Here is an 18,513-nt window from a genome sequence, read left to right as displayed (position 1 = left end):
GAGTATACTATCATACGCAGTTGGATTTGAGACAGCTAGTTAGTAGTCCGCACCTCGTGGTCGTGCGGTAGCGTTCTCGCTTCCCACTCCCGGGTTCCCGGGTTCGATTCCCGGCGGGGTCAGGGATTTTCTCTGCCTCGTGATGACTGGGTGTTGTGTGATGTACTTAGGTTAGGTTTAAGTAGTTCTAAGTTCTAGGGCACTGATGACCATAGATGTTACGTCCCATAGTGCTCAGAGCCATTTGAACCATGTGCACCATTAGCTAGTTAGTAGCGTGTAGCACTCTCTCTCACGAGACAACCAGAGTTTTGGTGATCCATCCTGCTCCATGACCATTCAGCTGCAGCCTGTAACTTATACAGATTTATAGGGTTGCGTTCAAGGCGAACACATTTACCTCGATGGTGTCCCAGACTTGCTCACTAGGTGCGCCGGAGGTAGGAGGGACGGTTACAAAACACCTTCATGACCGACCAGTGTTCCGCATACCAATTTGACGATTCTGGGCAGTAAACAAACTGGCCACCTGAGTACTACGGGAGAAAAACTGTAGGGAGGTCCTTAGGGTTGGATATAGACTTAAAAAAAACAGGTAAAATAGTTTAGTATGAGATAACAAAGGGGTAAAACCTATGTGGTTATGTCACCAACATGGTGGCCATTTTAAATGGATGCAAGTAATTTAAAATCGTTTGGTATGAGATAGTAAAGGGGTGAAACGTATGTGATTATGTTACCAACATGGTGGCCATTTTGAATACACCCTCGTAATTTTCAAATAAAAAGTGGGTCATGTGATATAAAGGGTGTTCGAAACTCTTTATATCAAAGGTCTAGGTGTGACAGAACACGTCATGCGGAACGACTTCTGTTAGAGACAAAATGTTCACATGCTTCCCAGCGATGCCAGGCATCCTTTAGTATTCGCCGGCCCTGGGACAACGAGGTTTCAACCAACTACCAGGCTCTGCTAACCAGGTGTGCTGCATACTGCCTACCCCAGTAAATTGACAGAATAATTTTCAGCAACAAAACCTTAACAATGAGTGTCACTAAGCGTAGAAAGATATTTAGAAGCGAATCAGTACTACAGTTTTTCTGGGCCTACCCCCATTAATATGAAGCAGATAACTGTATTATACGTAACACAAAAGTCATACTTAACACAGCAGAGTGCCTATGCCCTATTGCCTCTCAGAGGCATGACCAATACAAAAGGATGTCGTCGGGAAGAGTCAGTAAGCATTTTGTGTCTAACAAATGATGTTCCCTATGACGCGATTTAGCACCCCTAGACTTCTGATGCAAAGACTCTGAAACACCTATATATAAAACATAATGAACCACGCGAGAAAGACAATGGTGTGTATACCACACGACTCCCTTCGCAGCTGTCAGTTCTGAAGTAATATTGAACACGGTATAGTCGGTAACTCGAACTTAGTCTCAAGTTTACAGAATCCGCTGACCAGCTCTACTGTTGACAAATGGGATGCGTCACTTCATGTAGTTTATGATCTTTGCTCGGCAAAACGAGCAGTGGGCCCAGCAACAGATGTTACCTTGCAGTGCAAACGTCAGAAACGACTGAGGCAGCAGCGACGCCCTGCTTTTAAAGTAATTAAATTTATTAATTATGAGAAGGAAAAAGTAGATTCGAAGCGGGATTCATCATTGAAACAATTATACTCCAGCCAACGAGGTTCCAGGCTGAAGACGTGTCTGGAGATGCCCCGGACAGCGGAGGATGCCAACCTACCGCCCGACAACTAGGACTGATGGTGCCATTATTTAATTATTAACTTTTGTAAAAGTGGAGATACTTTTTTCACTACCAGTTCTCCGCAAAAGCCTATTTACGAGATCTTCACAAAAATTCAGCAGACTAATACCTTCCAATTAACTTCAACAATTTCACCCAAGTTTTCATTTCCGCACAATACGTACAGAGTCGTGTAACACAGTAACAAGTCCACAACACAAGTCTTGATCTTTCTAGATCACAAGATCAGCTGAAAACTTTATCAATACAAATTATGTCTTTCATTCTTTTACATTGTTACAACAAATACGCGTAGACAGAACTTCGAACTCTCAGCATATTTTCCGCCCATATGGCTGCCGACTTGGTGGGGAAAAATCTCCGGTGGCGTTAACGCATTATCAAATTGCCAGGTATAGATTGGGAGTGTTATGCCATCAAAACTGGTGCCAGATAGGGATTCGTCTGGCATTGTTCTGGATGTCTTGTCCGAAAATTATCTTGAGCAGATAGAGAATCAACTCGTGAGGGTAACGTCTTAGACCTCCTGGCAACAAACAGGCCTGCACTTATCGAATCAATTAACGTAGAGCAAGGTATCAGTGATCATTAGGCTATGACAGCATCTATGACGACGGGTCCTACAGGGAACGTTAAGAAAGGTAGGAAGATACACACACATCAAACAAAAGTTTTGCATCGCCCCGGTTTCCAGAACTCCTGAAGATGGACGTTGACTGTGGATGCTGTATCATAGACACAGTCTCTTTGACTGTTCAGAGATGTCACTAAACCCGCCCAAAGATGTAAACAACCAAGCACGAGCAGCGCCTATTAGACGGACGGGGTCCGACAGCCGATTAGTTCCAGTCACTCCACCAGGAAGGAGGTACACGACTCGTGTTATCTGTAGTTCACCCATGCTTAGACGGTCAGTACCGGGGTTCGATTGCGTCCGCATTATTACTTTGTGCCAGGAAAAGCTCTCAACATGCCCAGGCGTCTCGGAATGAACCAAAGCGATGTTGTTCGGACATGAGGAACCGTCGATGACGTGCCCCGCCCAAGGGCTACTACTGTAGTGGGTGACCGACCTACGGATTGTGGCTCTAAGGAACCCTGACAGCAACGTCACCATATTTAATAATGCTTTTCGTACAGCTACGGGACGTTGTCTTACGACTCAAACTGTGCGCAATAGGCTGCACGATGCGCAACTTCACTCCCGACGTCCATGGCCTGGCTCTTCTATGCAACCACGACACCATGCAGCGCGGTACAGATGGGCCCAACAACATGACGAATGGACCGTTCTGGATTGACATCAGGTTCTCTTCGTCGATGAGTGTCGCATACACCTTCAACCAGACAATCGTCGAAGACGTGTTTGAAGGCTGAAGGCCTTAGACACACTGTCCAGCGACTGCAGCAAGGTGGAGTTTCCCTCTGCTGTTTTGGGGTGGCATTAAGTGGGGTCGACGTACGCGCTGGTGATCATGGAAGGCGCTGTAAGGCTGTACGATACGTGAATGCCATCCTCCGACTGATAGTGCAACCATATCGGCAGCATATTGGCGAGGCATTCGTCTTCATGGACGACAATTCGCGCCCCCATCGCGCACATCTTTTGCAAGTCTTCCTTCAGGATAGCGACATCGCTCGACTGGAGCGGTCAGCATGTTCTCCAGACATGAACCCTATCGAACATGCCTGGGATAGATTGAAAAGGGCTGTTTATGGACGACGTGACCGACCAACCACTCTGAGGAATCTACACCGAATCGCCGTTGAGGAGTGGGGCAACCTGGCCCAACAGTGCCTTGATGAACTTGTGGATAGTATGCCACGACGAATACAGGCATGCATCAATGCAATAGGACGTGCTACTGGGTATTAGAGGTACCGGTGCGTACAACAATCTGGACCTTCGCCTCTGAAGGTCTCGCTGTATGGTGGTACAACATGCAATGTGTGGTTTTCATGACAATAAAAATGGCGAAAATGACGTTTATGTTGATCTCTATTTCAATTTTCTATACAAGTTCCGGAACTCTCAGAACCGAGGTGATGCAAAACTTTTTTTTTATGTGTGCATTTGCTCAGCAAGGGTGACAGGATACAAATTTCAGAATATCTCAGCAGTCAGCATAAAATATTTGGCAAAATGTAAATGTCGTGTGACTAGTGCCTCCCGTCAGGTAGACCGTTCGCGGGGTGCAAGTCTTTCGATTTGACGCCACTTCGGCGACTTGCGCGTCGATGTGGATGAAATGATGATGGTTAGGGCAACACAACACCCAATCCCTGAACGGAGAAAATCTCCTACCCAGCCGGGAATCGAACCCGTGCCCTTAAGATTGACATTCTGTCGCGCTGACCACTCAGCTACCGGGGGCGGACCAATATTTGGTGTAGAGGATGAAGATGTGGAGAACAAATGGAAAAAAAAATCAAAGGCATCGTTCAATATGTCCTAGACAAGTATGTTCCGAGTAAGGTTTTAAGGTATGGAAAAGATCCACCACGGTTTAATAGCCGTGTTAGAAATGCACTACGTAAACAAAGAGCACTTTATCTCAGATTCAAGAGAAGTAAAAACCTAGCTGACAAACAAAAGCTGAACGAAGCGAAAATGAGCGTAAGGAGAACAAGACAGAAGTGTTCAGTGATTCTGAAAGTAAGATGTTGTCAGCCGATCAACCGACCTGAGTAAAATCCCCCAAGAGATTTTGGTCGTATGTAAAATCAGTAAGTGAGTCAAAATCATCTATCCATTCTCTCAGCATCCACAGTGGCACCGAAGCGGAAGATAACAAAGAGAAGGCCGAAATACTGAATTCAGTCTTCTGAAGTTATTTCACCGCGGAAGATCGTAACATTATCTCTCCTTTCAATCGTCGTACGAACGTCAGAGTGGCAGATATTGAGATAACCGATCGAGGAATTGAAAAGCAGCTACAATCGCTTATTAGTGGTTCAAATGGCTCTGAGCACTATGGGACTCAACTGCTGAGGTCATTAGTCCCCTAGAACTTAGAACTAGTTAAACCTAACTAACCTAAGGACATCACAAACAGCCATGCCCGAGGCAGGATTCGAACCTGCGACCGTAGCGGTCTTGCGGTTCCAGACTGCAGCGGCTTATTAGTGAAAAGGCGTAAGGACCAGACTAGATACCTGTAAGATTCTATAAAGATTGTGCGAAAGAAGTGCTCCCCTTGTAGCAGTAATTTATCGTAGATCGTTTGAGCGATGAAAGGTACCTAACGATTGGAAAAAAGGGCAGGTCATTCCCGTTTTAAAGAAAGGCCGTAAGACAGATCCACGCTAGTATATACCCATATAGTTGACGTAAATCTGTTGTAAAATTACGGAACATGTTTTATGCTCAAGAATTATGACGTTTTTGGAAAATGAATATCTCCTCTACAAAAATCAACATGGATACCGCAAACAGAGATCCTGCGAAACTCAGCTCGCTGTGTTCCTCCATGAGATGACAGCGCAGTGGACAACGGCGCTCAGACTGATGCCGTCTTCCTTGACTTCAGTAAAGCATTTGACACCGTCCTTCATTGCCGTTTGATGAAAAAAATGCGAGCTTACGGAGTATCGGAGCAGACCTGCGATTGGATTCAAGACTTTCTTGCAGATAGAACTCAACACGTCGCTCTTAACGGAACTAAATCGACAGATGTAAAGGTAATATCCAGAGTACCACAGGGGAGTGTGGCAGGCCCGTTGCTGTTTAGAATATATATAAATGATCTAGTAGAAAGCGTCGGATGCTCTTTAAGACTATTCGCAGATGATGCAGTTGTCTATACCAAAGTAGCAACGCCAGAAGATAGTAAAAATTTACAGAACGACCTGCAGAGAATTGATGAATGGTGCAGGCTCTGGTAGTTGATTATGACGTAAATAAATGTAACATATTGTTGATGACAAACCGCTGGAAACAGTATCTACCGCAAAGTATATAGGCGTAATGATCCAGAGCGACCTTAAGTGGAGTGACCACATAACACAGATAGTGGGAAAACCAGACACCAGACTCAGATTCATCAGAAGACTCTTAAGGAAATGTAACTCATCCACGAAAGAAGTGGCTTATTAGGCGCTTGTTCGCCCGATTCTTGAGTATTTTTCGTCTATCTGGGATCCCTATCAGGTAGGACTGATAGAGGAGGTCCAACGAAGAGCGGCGCGTTTCGTCACGGGATCGTTTAGCTGGCGAGAGAGCGTTACAGATATTCTAAACAAACTCCACTGGCAGACGTTACAAGAGAGGCATTGGGCATCAGGGAGAGATTTACTATTGAAATTTCGGGAAAGCACTTTTCACGAGGAGTAGGACAACATATTACTTCCCCCCACATACATCTCGAGTGTTGACTGCGAGGAGGAAATTCGAGAAATTAGAGCCAATACAGAGGCTTACCGACAATCGTTCTTCCTACGCACTTTTCGCGAGTGGAACAGGGTTGAAGGGATCAGATAGTGGTAGCGAAAGTACCCTCCGCGACACACCATTAGGTGGCTTGCAGAGTATGACGTAGATGTGGATGTAGAAGTAGATGTAGAACTGCAGCCGCTGGCAACTTGTTGCTCCGCCTCCTATGAAACAAAATAAAATAACATTTTTTGTGGTTACATCTGAATAATCCAAAATACACAATGTGATCAAAAGTATCCGGACACCCCACAAAACATACGTTTTTCATATTAGGGGCATTGTGCTAACAGCTACTGCCAGGTACTCCATATCAGCGACCTCAGTAGTCATTAGACATCGTGAGAGTGTAGAATGGGGCGCTCCGCGCGACTCAAGGACTTCGGACGTGGTCAGATGATTGGGTGTCACTTGTGTTATACGTCTGTACGCGACATTTCCACCTCCCTAAACGTCCCTAGGTCCACTGTTTCCGATGTGATAGTGAAGTGGAAACGTGAAGGGACACGTACAGCACAAAAGCGTACAGGCCGACCTCGTCTATTGACTGAGTGAGACCACCGACAGTTGAAGAGGGTCGTAATGTGTAATAGGCAGACATCTATCCAGACCATCACACAGGAATTCCAAACTGCATAAGGATTCACTGCAAGTACTATGACAGTTAGACGGGAGGTGAGAAAACTTGGATTTCATGGTCAGGTGGCTGTTCATAAGCCACACATCACGCCGGTAAATGCCAAACGACGCCTCGCTTGGTCTAAGGAGCGTAAACATTGGACGATTGAACAGTGGAAAACGTTGTGTGGTGTGACAAATCACAGTACACAATGTGGCGATCCGATGGCAGGGTGTGGGTATGGCAAATGCCCGGTGAACGTCATCTGCCAGTGTGTGTAGTGCCAACAGTAAAATTCGGAGGCGGTGGTGTTATGGTTTGGTCGTGGAGGGGGCTTACACCCCTTGTTGTTTTGCGTGGCACTACCACAGCACAGGCCTACATTGATGTTTTAAGCACCTTCTTGCTTCCCACTGTTGAAGAGCAATTCCGGGATGGCGATTGCATCTTTCATCACGATCGAGCACCTGTTCATAATGCACGGCCTGTGGCGGAGTGGTTACACGACAATAACATCCTGTAATGGACTGGCCTGCACAGAGTCCTGACGTGAATCCTATAGAACAACTTTGGGATGTTTTTGAACGCCGACTTCGTGTCAGGCCTCACCGACCGACATCCATACCTCTCCTTAGTGCAGCACTCCGTGAAGAATGGGCTGCCATTCCCCATGAAACCTTGCAGCACCTGATTGAACTTGTGCCTGCGAGGGTGGAAGCTGTCATCAAGGCTAAGGGTGGGCCAACACCATACTGAATTCCAGCATTACCGATGGAGGACGCCACAAAGTTGTAAGTAATTTTCAGCCAGGTGTCCGGATACTTTTGACCACATGGTGTATAATCACAGCAGTTATTTATTACAGTGACAGAAGAATTAGTACTGGTAGCTCTACCAGTCTGAACGTGTGCCAAAAATCTCTTGAAAGCAGCTTCAGTCCGCTGTATTGCTATACTGGTCCTCCATGACTTCTTACGACACGGAAAAAAATTTCCAGCTGGTGTTGACCGGGTTTACATTTATGTAAACTCGCAATATTTTACTTGCTTTACACATCGAATTCACTTTATGTGGTAAAATTCATAAAATATAATCGCTTATTTTGCGTAAAAAGTGGACATTAGAGGTACAAACGGATTTCATTTCTTATTTCACGCGTCTTACGAGGAATCGTAAGAAAACAAATGCTTCCTGCAATAATGATATTTTGTCATTTACTCCTGTGGAAGCGGCCAACAAAAGACTCACACTGAACAAAAACAGGTATTCACTGAAGAACTGTATTTTATTGCTTGTAGACAGAACAGTTAGTATGTTTCACCTGAACCCATGTAATATCGATAACCATCCCATTAATATTAACAGTTTCGAAGAAATTAGGTCAATCAGTACTTGATTTCAGCTATAAATGAGAAAAATTTTAAATGTCAACTCCAGTCCAAACAGCGCGTAACACCAGTAACCCAGCTTCCTGCCCCGAACCACGTGACTTAGATTTTGGTTCAAGTGTAATGACGTCATGCGCAGTCTATATTATCTACGGTCTATGCTGCCAACCCATGGGCATCACGTGTGTGGATAGCGATTGGTGGATGTCTCGTTAAATACCGGAGCTACGGCGGACAGTTCTCTTCAGTGCACGGAGTCGTGTAGAGCCTCCAGTTAGCGCCGCGTTTAACAAGCTACAGTGTTCGTCCGTCGTCTCCGAGACTTAGACTCCGTAGGCATCGTAGACCAGCTCTGGACTCTACGTAGGCATCACTCAGAGACACAGTGAAGGGGAATTTCATATTTTAGAGGACTTGTAATAATTTCAACATCTAATTGTGCTGGAAATTTCACAAGAAGCAGCATCATTTAAGCTGAGTATTTCTTCATATTTAATAAATATCATTTTATTACTAATTGTTGGGATTCTCCTGCATTCCCAACATGTTCAAGACTACTCCCCATGTTCTTTTACCATAGTTGTCCAGCACAATGTTACAAGTTTCGTTCTACCATAAGATAGTTTTGCAGTTACTTTAGAATCTTGCCAATCTGTTCAGTTCAATTTAGAACTGCGGTAAAGTGAGTTATAAAAGTCACTGTGTTTAATTACGTAGTACATTTGAGTTATTTCGGAAGTAATAATTATATCTTCTTCTTTAGAGTCAGCTTTCACCAAAATTACCAAACTTGGTGATAATGCACGGCATTTATTTTTAATGAGTGTGTTTTTGTGCCATCTCATTAATAGCGCGTAATAAAATGAAATGCAGTAAACACAAAAAGTATATGTATGATGATATAACAAAAAAGTACCAAGCTGAAACAGTAAAAACTGTAGTCAGGTCCATCAAATACTTTAGAACGAACAAAATAAATAAAAATGCAGTGCAGTCTGCATGGAAGCTGAGCAGGAAAGTGAAATGGTTGTGGAGCAGTGCTACCGACTGGTCAAATTACAATGCTAAATGTTGTAATATATATCCATATTTTTGTTTTGCTAAGTGACGATGCAGAATCAGGAGCATTATTTGAATTCCTAGTCTCTGTTATTTTTCTGTCAGTACATAACCTTCTTACCATACCATTCCATCGCACACAAAAGCAACTGACTGCGAAATGCGTCTGCTCGCTGCCATCCACTCTGACACGAATGCGGAAGTGGAGAGCGTGCAAAACCCTGACAATCGATGGAACATGAGCGAACGCGAACCGAACTCGCCCAAACGCTGTTTACTCGTGTTTGTCAACAGGTTACGCGGAGAGTTTTCTCAGACCACTGATTCTCGTATGCTCCAGTGTAAACCAGTTGAAGAGACGTGCTCATCTAGGGTTACAGGACACCAGGTACATATGTAAAAGGTAACTGGCATTTCAGGGAAGGACAAGAACAGGACGGTTGGCAATCTCAGCACTAGCCACCTAGTATTATATAAGGCGCTGTTGCAAAGCTCACCCTTAGCTCAGGAAGTCTTCCACATATTGAACAGCGATTATTTTGTATGACTACGACGGATAATGTTTCTTACGTTTCAGGTGGCTGGCGCGCCTCAGTTAATTACGGTGAATGTATGGAAAGACGGCTCACCCCATTGATGTGTCGGCAGTGCGTCAGTGAAGTTTTCCCAGGTAGGTCTACTGTTCACAGTAGCTCTGTTTGCATCCGCTATTGGCTTCAGAGCTACGCCACAGTCGCTAGTTTTGTATACACCATACTCCACTGTTTTAAGCCACACCATGAAATATTCCTTCGTCTGCAAAGATGCCGTGGCGTCACGTGAAATTTCACTGGCGTCCGCGGCCACAAGCCTCCACAGTCTAATTTAAGTTAGTCGTTTATTTTTGGAGCTGATCTGTCAAGCATCGATGGATGACTCGGTTGCCAAGGGAATCTTTGAGAGAAAGGCGACGTTGTTCTCGCGAAACTGTATTGCGCGAATTTAACGAACTGTTATTCCAGGAACCTGTACAACTTTTCTGCTACCACCATCCTATATCTCGACAAGGGATCGTGAGAAGAAGACAGTAGAGATTAGGGTTCATGCAGAGGCATATAGACAGTCATTTTTCATTCGCTCAATACGTGAGTGAAATAGGTGAGCACATCGCTAATATTGGTATGAAGTACCCTCTGGCATACTCTGAACACTGACTTCCAATGTGTACAGGGTGTTTCAGGAGAACCTGCCAATATTTTAGGAGTTGGTAGTATTCACTAATTCGAATAAAACATTGCATGTAATGTGTCTCCTATTTTTACCGATTACAGAGATACTCATTCGTAGTTGTGCAATGACAATTCTCGGTTTAAAGGGGTATTTATCTCAAGATAGTGGGTTTTAAAGGGATGATAACACGGTTTAAAGGGACACTTCTCGTAATAAGATAGTAGTCATACAGTACAGATAACGATCTTATCTCAAGGTCACTGATAAGATAAGGAACTGATAAGGTAAGAACTTACAGTGTCAGGTTACATTTGACATTGGGCATGCAACACACAAATAACCTTACGCATACAAGTACAAATGACCTTGAGAGATAAGATAAAGATTTCTGGCATCAAGTTATACTTGACTTTGAGAGGGAGTATTATGTTACAGCCCCATTCCCCTCCCTCACCTGACAAGGCCTTGACCTTGAGAAGGGATATCATCTATCAGCTGAGGCAGTTGGGCAAGGTATATTCAAGGTCATCCCCCATTCTCTACCGAGCGAGGTGGCGCAGTGGTTAGACACTGGACTCGCATTCGGGAGGACGATGGTTCAATCCCGCGTCCGGTCATCCTGATTTAGGTTTTCCGTGATTTCTCTAAATCACTCCAGGCAAATGCCGGGATGGTTCCTCTGAAAGGGCACGGCCGACTTCCTTCCCTATCCTTCCTTAATCCGATAAGACGATGACCTCGCTGTCTTGTCTCCTTCCCCAAAACAACCCAACCCCCAACCCATTCTCTCCCCCTCCATGCCTGCCCACACTCTAGGGGTACAGCCAGCTCAAGCCAAGATTGGTTATTACTGATTTAAATACAACATTTCCCATTTAATCTTTACCTCATTGTTTTTTCATTCTGTATAGAGTATATTATATTTTAATCATCTTTATAAATACAATATATGAGAAACGGAGACTAGCAGCAGCAGGTGAAGAAAAATCACTCATATACACTTGTTACACATACATACACGAGTGTGCACATAATTTGCACACAATTAGTGTGCAGTCATTCATGTATACTCATACACACAATGAACAATTCGTTGTCATGACATGGCAGCCTGACTTTCAGCAGCAGCACTGTACGTGCCCTTATGACCTTGCGCTGGAAACACTACTTGGTGCACCATATGCAGAGCGGTACCAACACTCTCGAACAAACACATCTTGTAATCCTTTATCGTGAAAGTCTTTCAGGCCACATGATGTACTTTGTTAGCCTGTCTTTGAGTGACACCTGCATCTTTGTGGTAAGTGCACATTTTTGACGTGAGCCCCACAACCTCCACAATCTGTGACATATTCGTCTCGTCTTTCATCAGGCCAATAGCCATCTTGTTTTTAGGTATTATTACATAAGGATTTACGACGACAAATCTAGTAGATGTATCCGTATAAAGTAGTTTGTGAGCAGCGAAGTTTGGCTTCATAAACTCTTAGTGGCAGCAGTACATGTGCAGTCTGGAGAGGCCCTGAAGACACATACTAATATACGAAGTGTCCATAATTAAAGTTCCAGTTTCAAAACACTGTAGCAAGAGAACCACTGCTCAGAATGACGTCAAATTTGAACAGAATATGATTGACGCAGGTGGAAACATCATGGAACATACAAAAAAATTAACGAAAATTTGACCAATAGATGGCGCTGTAAGCATTAGAATATGCACACCAACATATGCGCAGTACACGTTTGTTCCTCAGTCTGCGTCCGAGACGCCCGACGTGACTGTCTCGATGAAGGATCACACACTGCAGACAAAACTCTTTTAAAAGACAGGTGGCTGTGTGCCAGTAGGTATGCAGAAGTTTCGGACACTCAACGGAATGAAAAAAGGCATTGGTCCAATGTCTGCTAATCGTCTGGAGAAAATGATTAAAAATTTCGAAAAGGCAGGTTCTTTTGAGGTGCATTGTGGTAGAGGAAGTAAAGGAGTTGATCCGACGCCTGTCGAAGATGTGACCACAGCATTGGAGGTGGAGTTGAGAGGTGGTGTGCAAACATGCAGAGCATGAGGAATTGCCTGAACGCGGACATGTCTGCGAGCACGGTGCATAAAATTCTTCAAAAATGCTATCCATACCAAATCAACCGTGTTGAGGAATTGCTTCTTGCAGTCCTGCCGCAAGACAAACGCTCGCTCTCGAATTTATTGCTCGCACGGAAGTCGACAGTTAACGACCATAGAACATTCTGTTGACAGACGAAGCCCATTTCCAAGGAGATGTTACTACGCAGAATTTCAGAATATGGGCAACGGAAAATCCGCACGCTCATCAAAGGGTCCCACTTCACTCTGTAAAGACCGCAGCTCGCGGTCTAGAGGCTAGCGTTGCTGCCTCTGGATCATGGGGTCCTGGGTTCGATTCCCGCCCGGTTTTGGGGATTGTCTCTGCCTGGGGACTGGGTGTTTATGTTGTCATCATTTCAATATCATCATCATCATCCGTGACAGTGGCTAGATTGGATTGTGTAACAAAATTGGACTGTGTAAAACTTAAGACTTTATACGGGCACTGATCACCGTACTGCTGAGCGCCCCACAAACCAAATATCTTTATCATCATCATCATCATCATCATCATCATCATCATCACTCTGCAAAGGTGTGGTACGGGTTGATGGCATCGTTATTGTAGGGCCATATTTTCTCAAGCAGATGAGTCCTGCGGGTGATTGTTTGGCTGGTTGGTTGATTTGGGGGAAGGGACCAAACAGCGAGGTCGTCGGTCCCATGGGATTAGGGAAGGATGGGGAAGGAAGTCGGCTGTGCCCTTTCAAAGGATCCATCCCGACATTTGCCTGAAGCGATGCAGAGAAATCACGGAAAGCCTAACTGAGGATGGCCGGACGCGAGTTTGAACCGTCGTCTTCCCGAATGCGAATCCAGTGTGCTAACCACTGCGCCACCTCGCTCGGTCATGCACGTCGTGTTACCTGTACCTTCAATGGTAAATGCTATGAGTCTTTTCCCCACCAACGTCATTCCAACCCGTGGTTGTGTGGGTAGGATCATTTTTATGCAAGGTGGCGCTCCTCCGGAAATTGCACAGCCAGTGAAGTGGCTGCGGCAGAGGCATTTCGGAAATGCTAGAATTATCAGCTGTCATTTCCTTGCAGTCTGGCCGTCCAGATTACCTGATCTTAATGCGTGTGACTTCTGCTGTTGGGTTATCTGAAAGATGTGTTTAGTGCTCCAACTATGAAAGTAGCTGAACTGTAGGCATGCATTGCACAACACATTCTGAAAGTGACCTTCGAGGCACTCCGATCTGTTGTGGAACGCGCTCTTTCTCGACTTCAACTAGTAGCAGAAAACGGTGGACAGCATATTGAATATACATTGGGCCAGTTTCACGGCAATTAGAAACCGGTGCCATTTTGCTTTTATGCGGTTTCTGGCCCCAGGACAATAAAAAACCGATAGCATTTTGCTTTTCATGCAATTTGTGACCCAAGGACAATTAAAAGCTGAGGTCATTCTGCTTTTTAAGCGGTTTTTGGCCTCTGGTCACCGATTTTTTCCATCCGATGTGGTACGACCTTGCCGTGGTGGGTGGGCTTATCTAACGAACAGTGTCACAATTGTTGACTGCTGAACTTGTGCAGTCATGCACACTGATCAGTACGGATGGTGCAATGTGCAACTCAAACGACAGCCATCGTATTCTGATTCATCTGTCATTTGTAGCCGACACCATTTCCGTAAAGACGATTATAACGTCCTCTATTAGTAAAAATTTCGTCAATTTTTTGTTCCGTGATGGTTCCCCCTGCATCAGTAATAAGCTATTCCAATTTGACGGCATTCTGAGCATTGGTTCTCTTTCTACAGCGTTTTGAAACTGGAACTTTAATTATTGATACCCTGTAGATACGTTTCATGAACTGCGCTGAATCTTAGCCATCTCCACAGCGACTAGTCCTTGACTGATGATGGTAACCCGCTTGAAATTTGGCACAGTGATGAAATCTCTTGCACCATAACGTCCATCCCAACAGTAAACTACATGAATTTTATGGTATTCCCTAGCATTTTGCATTGTTTTCCCGTGAATTTTTCATTAATTAAAAAAATCGAAAACATACGTCATGGACGCCATCATTTCGGTGTTTCAATCAATGTACGCCTTCAACTACCATGACTGGTTGAAGCAGATGCCGCGGGTGATTCTTGAAAGTTTCGTCACACACCCGAGACAGTACTGGAGGTTTCTGTAGTGTAGAATATATCTCTCCTTGTTTCCCAGCTTTGTCATCAGTTTGGGACGTAACCTTTGCGTGGGACTAGGCGGCAAGTCATTGTGTGCATCATGCAAATGGATGGGATATTCCATGTTGGCCTCCAGGACATGTCCACCACCAGAATCCTCAGCATCCATTTCCCATCTGGACATCCATCGGAACTCTCCAATTGGGAGAGATTTCTGCATGGCTTGCCCGTAGAGGTTCTTTGCATCAAATTAAAGGATGTAACTCAAGCTGTGAGATGCTCTGCGCTCCTTGCATCTCATTCGTAGGTCATTTGCCTTGGCATATCTGTGTACACACTAGCAAAGTCCCATGCGAATTCTGCGTTCGAAGAAGAGCAATATATCGACATCAGGCAGTAGTTCGATGTCGACGTACGTCTTCCTTGACATCGTGTCCCATGAAGGCCCTGGAGCAGTGTAATAGAAAGCAGGATCCAGAAAGTACGTGCCAAGGCATTCAGTACAGAACTCCTCAAAGACATTTACAAATAGGCGTACGTTAATGTTCATGTACAATTTTGCATTTTTCCCTAAATCAGGGACATTGAACTCCTGCCAAATAATCACCGTGTACTCATACTCGCATCAGTTACGGCAGTGCCCGTCAGTTTGCTAGAGAATGCAATTATGTTGGGCAATGTAGTTTTGTGGAGTATCCTCCGAATCCCGGTATTTGTAAGGAAAGACCCCATTCTTCATCACAAGCTGAAACTTTGCATCATGCAGTGCAGGTGATACGCATATAATCCTGATGTATCATCTCAGCAAGTTTCTGAAGAGGCAAATGCATGAAACATAGCAAAGACGGGAAGGAGAGCATTAGTATTGGCGTGATCCTCTTGGAAAATGCAGTATACTTTTAATCAGTGTCAGGAATGGTTGGTTCTGAGCACTATGGGACTCAACTGCTGAGGTCATTAGTCCCCTAGAACTTAGAACTAGTTAAACCTAACTAACCTAATGACATCACAAACATCCATGCCCGAGGCAGGATTCGAACCTGGTTGATGGGCGTTCTTAGGTCTAAATTTTTTTTTTATCCTCGGTAGACATTTGAGCAGGTATTGGTTTATGGCTAGAGCAATCAATCAGATGCCTTTCTAGACACTTGCTCTCGGTTAAAGAGTTGAGGCATCTGCAGCAAAAATACTTTGCGCTGTCATGTTTCGACAGTTGGGCGGAAAGTAGGTGGGATTTTTTTCTGAGCCTGATGTAATTTTGCTTCTCACTCTTGGAGAAAAGTGACAAATCTACGTGTTTGGGGCATTAACCGATAAATGTAGAAAAGTAGAGGGTTACAACTGCTTTACGCTTGACTTCTTCCTGCACAGTGTGCTTGTGGTCACCAACATCTAGCTTGAGGTGCCTCTGAATTTATAATGCCCACAGATATTAGATGTTTCGTAAGTATTGGCGCTGGAGAGCGTTGAAGCCTGAGAACGAACGGTTGTGACTGTTTGGTGTCTGAATACGGAAGATACGCAATCCTTTAGCCATCTGTGTACTGCACATGGACGACCTGAGCCTAATGAGATTCCTGCGCATGCGCCACATTTCCGCACACAGCCCTCGTGCGCATCCTACTGTGGACCTTGAGTGGTCTGTCAGTGTACTCACGTTGTTGACAGCAATGCGACGTGTACCAGTACACGGCTGCAGAAATTACATACGGCGCAACAGATTACAGTGGGAGAGCTGCTGCAAGCTTTTATGCCGATCGTTTCCCAAACAGACGTAACACACATCGAGAGATGCCTCAGAGAAGCCAGAAAGTTGCACGTAGGTGTTTTCTGTCTATATATTCACAAATCAGAAACATACAAATTTACAGTAGCCATACACATCAATAAATATGTACACACACACACACACACACACACACACACATATATATATATATATATATATATATATATATATATATATATATATATATATATATATATATATATATATACTGCTGGCCACCGTAAATGCAACACCCTGAAGGAAGCATCCGAATCAAGTGAAATTTACACCATGGGTTTGCAGCGATGAGATATGCAACTGATTAGAATTTCAGCGCAGACGCACATCACGCGCGCCTGTGGCGCCACCTCATACCGCCATTTAAAGCTTGGCGATTTCGACGAGTGTACGTTCGGCACGTGTGTTTACCTTGTGGTTGTTTCACAAGACGATCAGTTATGCCTCGTAGACAACAGCGAACATCGTTTGATCAAGTATCCGAGTTCGACAGAGGAAGGATAGTGGCTTACCGAGATTGTGGATTATCATACAGAGAAATCGCTAGTCGTGTTGGACGAAGCCAAACAACTGTAATGCGGATATGTGACCGTTGGATGCAGGAGGGTACGATGGACCGACGTGGTCGATCGCATTCACCTCGGTGCACCACTGCACGTGCTGATAGGCAAATTGTGCGCATGGCAGTGACGGATCGCTCAGTGACACCCCGAACCATAGCACAGCACATTGCGTCTGTAACGCATCATCCAGTGCCTGCGCGTACCATTCGACGGCGTTTACAGCAGAGTGGTCTGTCCGGTATTTACAGTAATGCATATTCCAGCCACCATTCCCTAGCTTCATGCTATTCGCGGACCAATGTACTTTTACTAGAGACGGTATATTAAACTTCCACAACATGCATGTTTGGACTACGAAAATCGGCGTGCGTCGATGATTCAAAATCATCAACGTAGGCTCGGTAGTAACATCTGGGCGTGGATAATTGGTGACCGTATCATTGATCCATATCTACTACCAACAGGGCAGATCTACCTCTCATTTATTAGAGATGTTTTGTCTACCCTATTGGATGTAATGCCACTAAATGTTTGGATGGACGTGTGGCTGCAACACGACAGAGCTCCAGCACACTTTGATGTCAGTGTGTGGAATCATCTCAGCGTCGCACATCCCAATCGATGGACTGATAGAATAGGATCAGTTCCACGGCCATGGTATATGGAACACCTGTAATGACAGTGGATCACCTTATTGCTCGCGTCAGCGGAGCGAATGAAATACTTCAAAGACAACCACACGTAATGATTGGTTCATGTGCGTGGGGCTCAGCACCGCCGATGAATATATTTTCCATATGATTACTAACCGTCCGGCTTTTTTCCGAACGTGTCTGGCTTTTTTATAATGTCCATCCAGAACATTAGTTTTTTAGAGAATTTCCAGCTTTTTGGTTATAAAGTTGCAGTTTATGATCTGACGAATTTCAGTGTAGTGTAATTGGACTGCCGGCCGGTGTGGCCGAGCGGTTCTAGGCGCTACAGTCTGATTACGAAAACAGTGCTATTCAAACAAAGGTTTTTCCCTTACAAAGTTGTCGAAACGAAGCTCCAGAAGGTATTGTCAACTGTATTATAGATACTGTGAGAAAGCATAACTACACAAATTCTCAATGTACTGCTTTTGTTGGTGATATCGCAAATATTACCTTGGTGCTCTTGCACGCGCAGGGAAAAAAACTGTGTATTGTGGTCTCAAATGACAGTTTTTGGAATACTACCTACGACCAGCTTAAGGACAGAACTGATGACACTCTCTGTAGGACCTGACCATCATTTTGCAGGACAATGTTCAAGCACGTACATTTACTGATTTCTTTGACTGATGGGGCTACTAAGTGCTATACTACCTACTGCACTAAAAATGGCTCTGAGCACTATGGGACTTAACATCTGTGGTCATCAGTC

At 44.6% G+C, this 18,513-nt stretch overlaps 1 protein-coding gene across 2 annotated transcripts in view; it reads left to right on the top strand.

Moving 5' to 3' along the window:
- The window catches only part of LOC126470415 (uncharacterized), a 462,727-nt gene that overhangs the window by 353,513 nt on the left and 90,701 nt on the right, over positions 1 to 18,513 (top strand). For both annotated transcript variants that reach the window (XR_007586176.1, XR_007586177.1), the window contains one exon: positions 9,862 to 9,954. The gene's annotated coding sequence lies outside the window, so the exon portion shown is untranslated. The remainder of the gene's footprint in view (positions 1 to 9,861; positions 9,955 to 18,513) is intronic.

Source organism: Schistocerca serialis, chromosome 3, assembly GCF_023864345.2.
Source record: "Schistocerca serialis cubense isolate TAMUIC-IGC-003099 chromosome 3, iqSchSeri2.2, whole genome shotgun sequence".
Lineage (NCBI taxonomy): Eukaryota > Metazoa > Arthropoda > Insecta > Orthoptera > Acrididae > Schistocerca > Schistocerca serialis.
The sequence above is the reverse complement of the archived record's forward strand: the minus strand, read 5'-3'. Positions and strand labels throughout refer to the sequence as shown.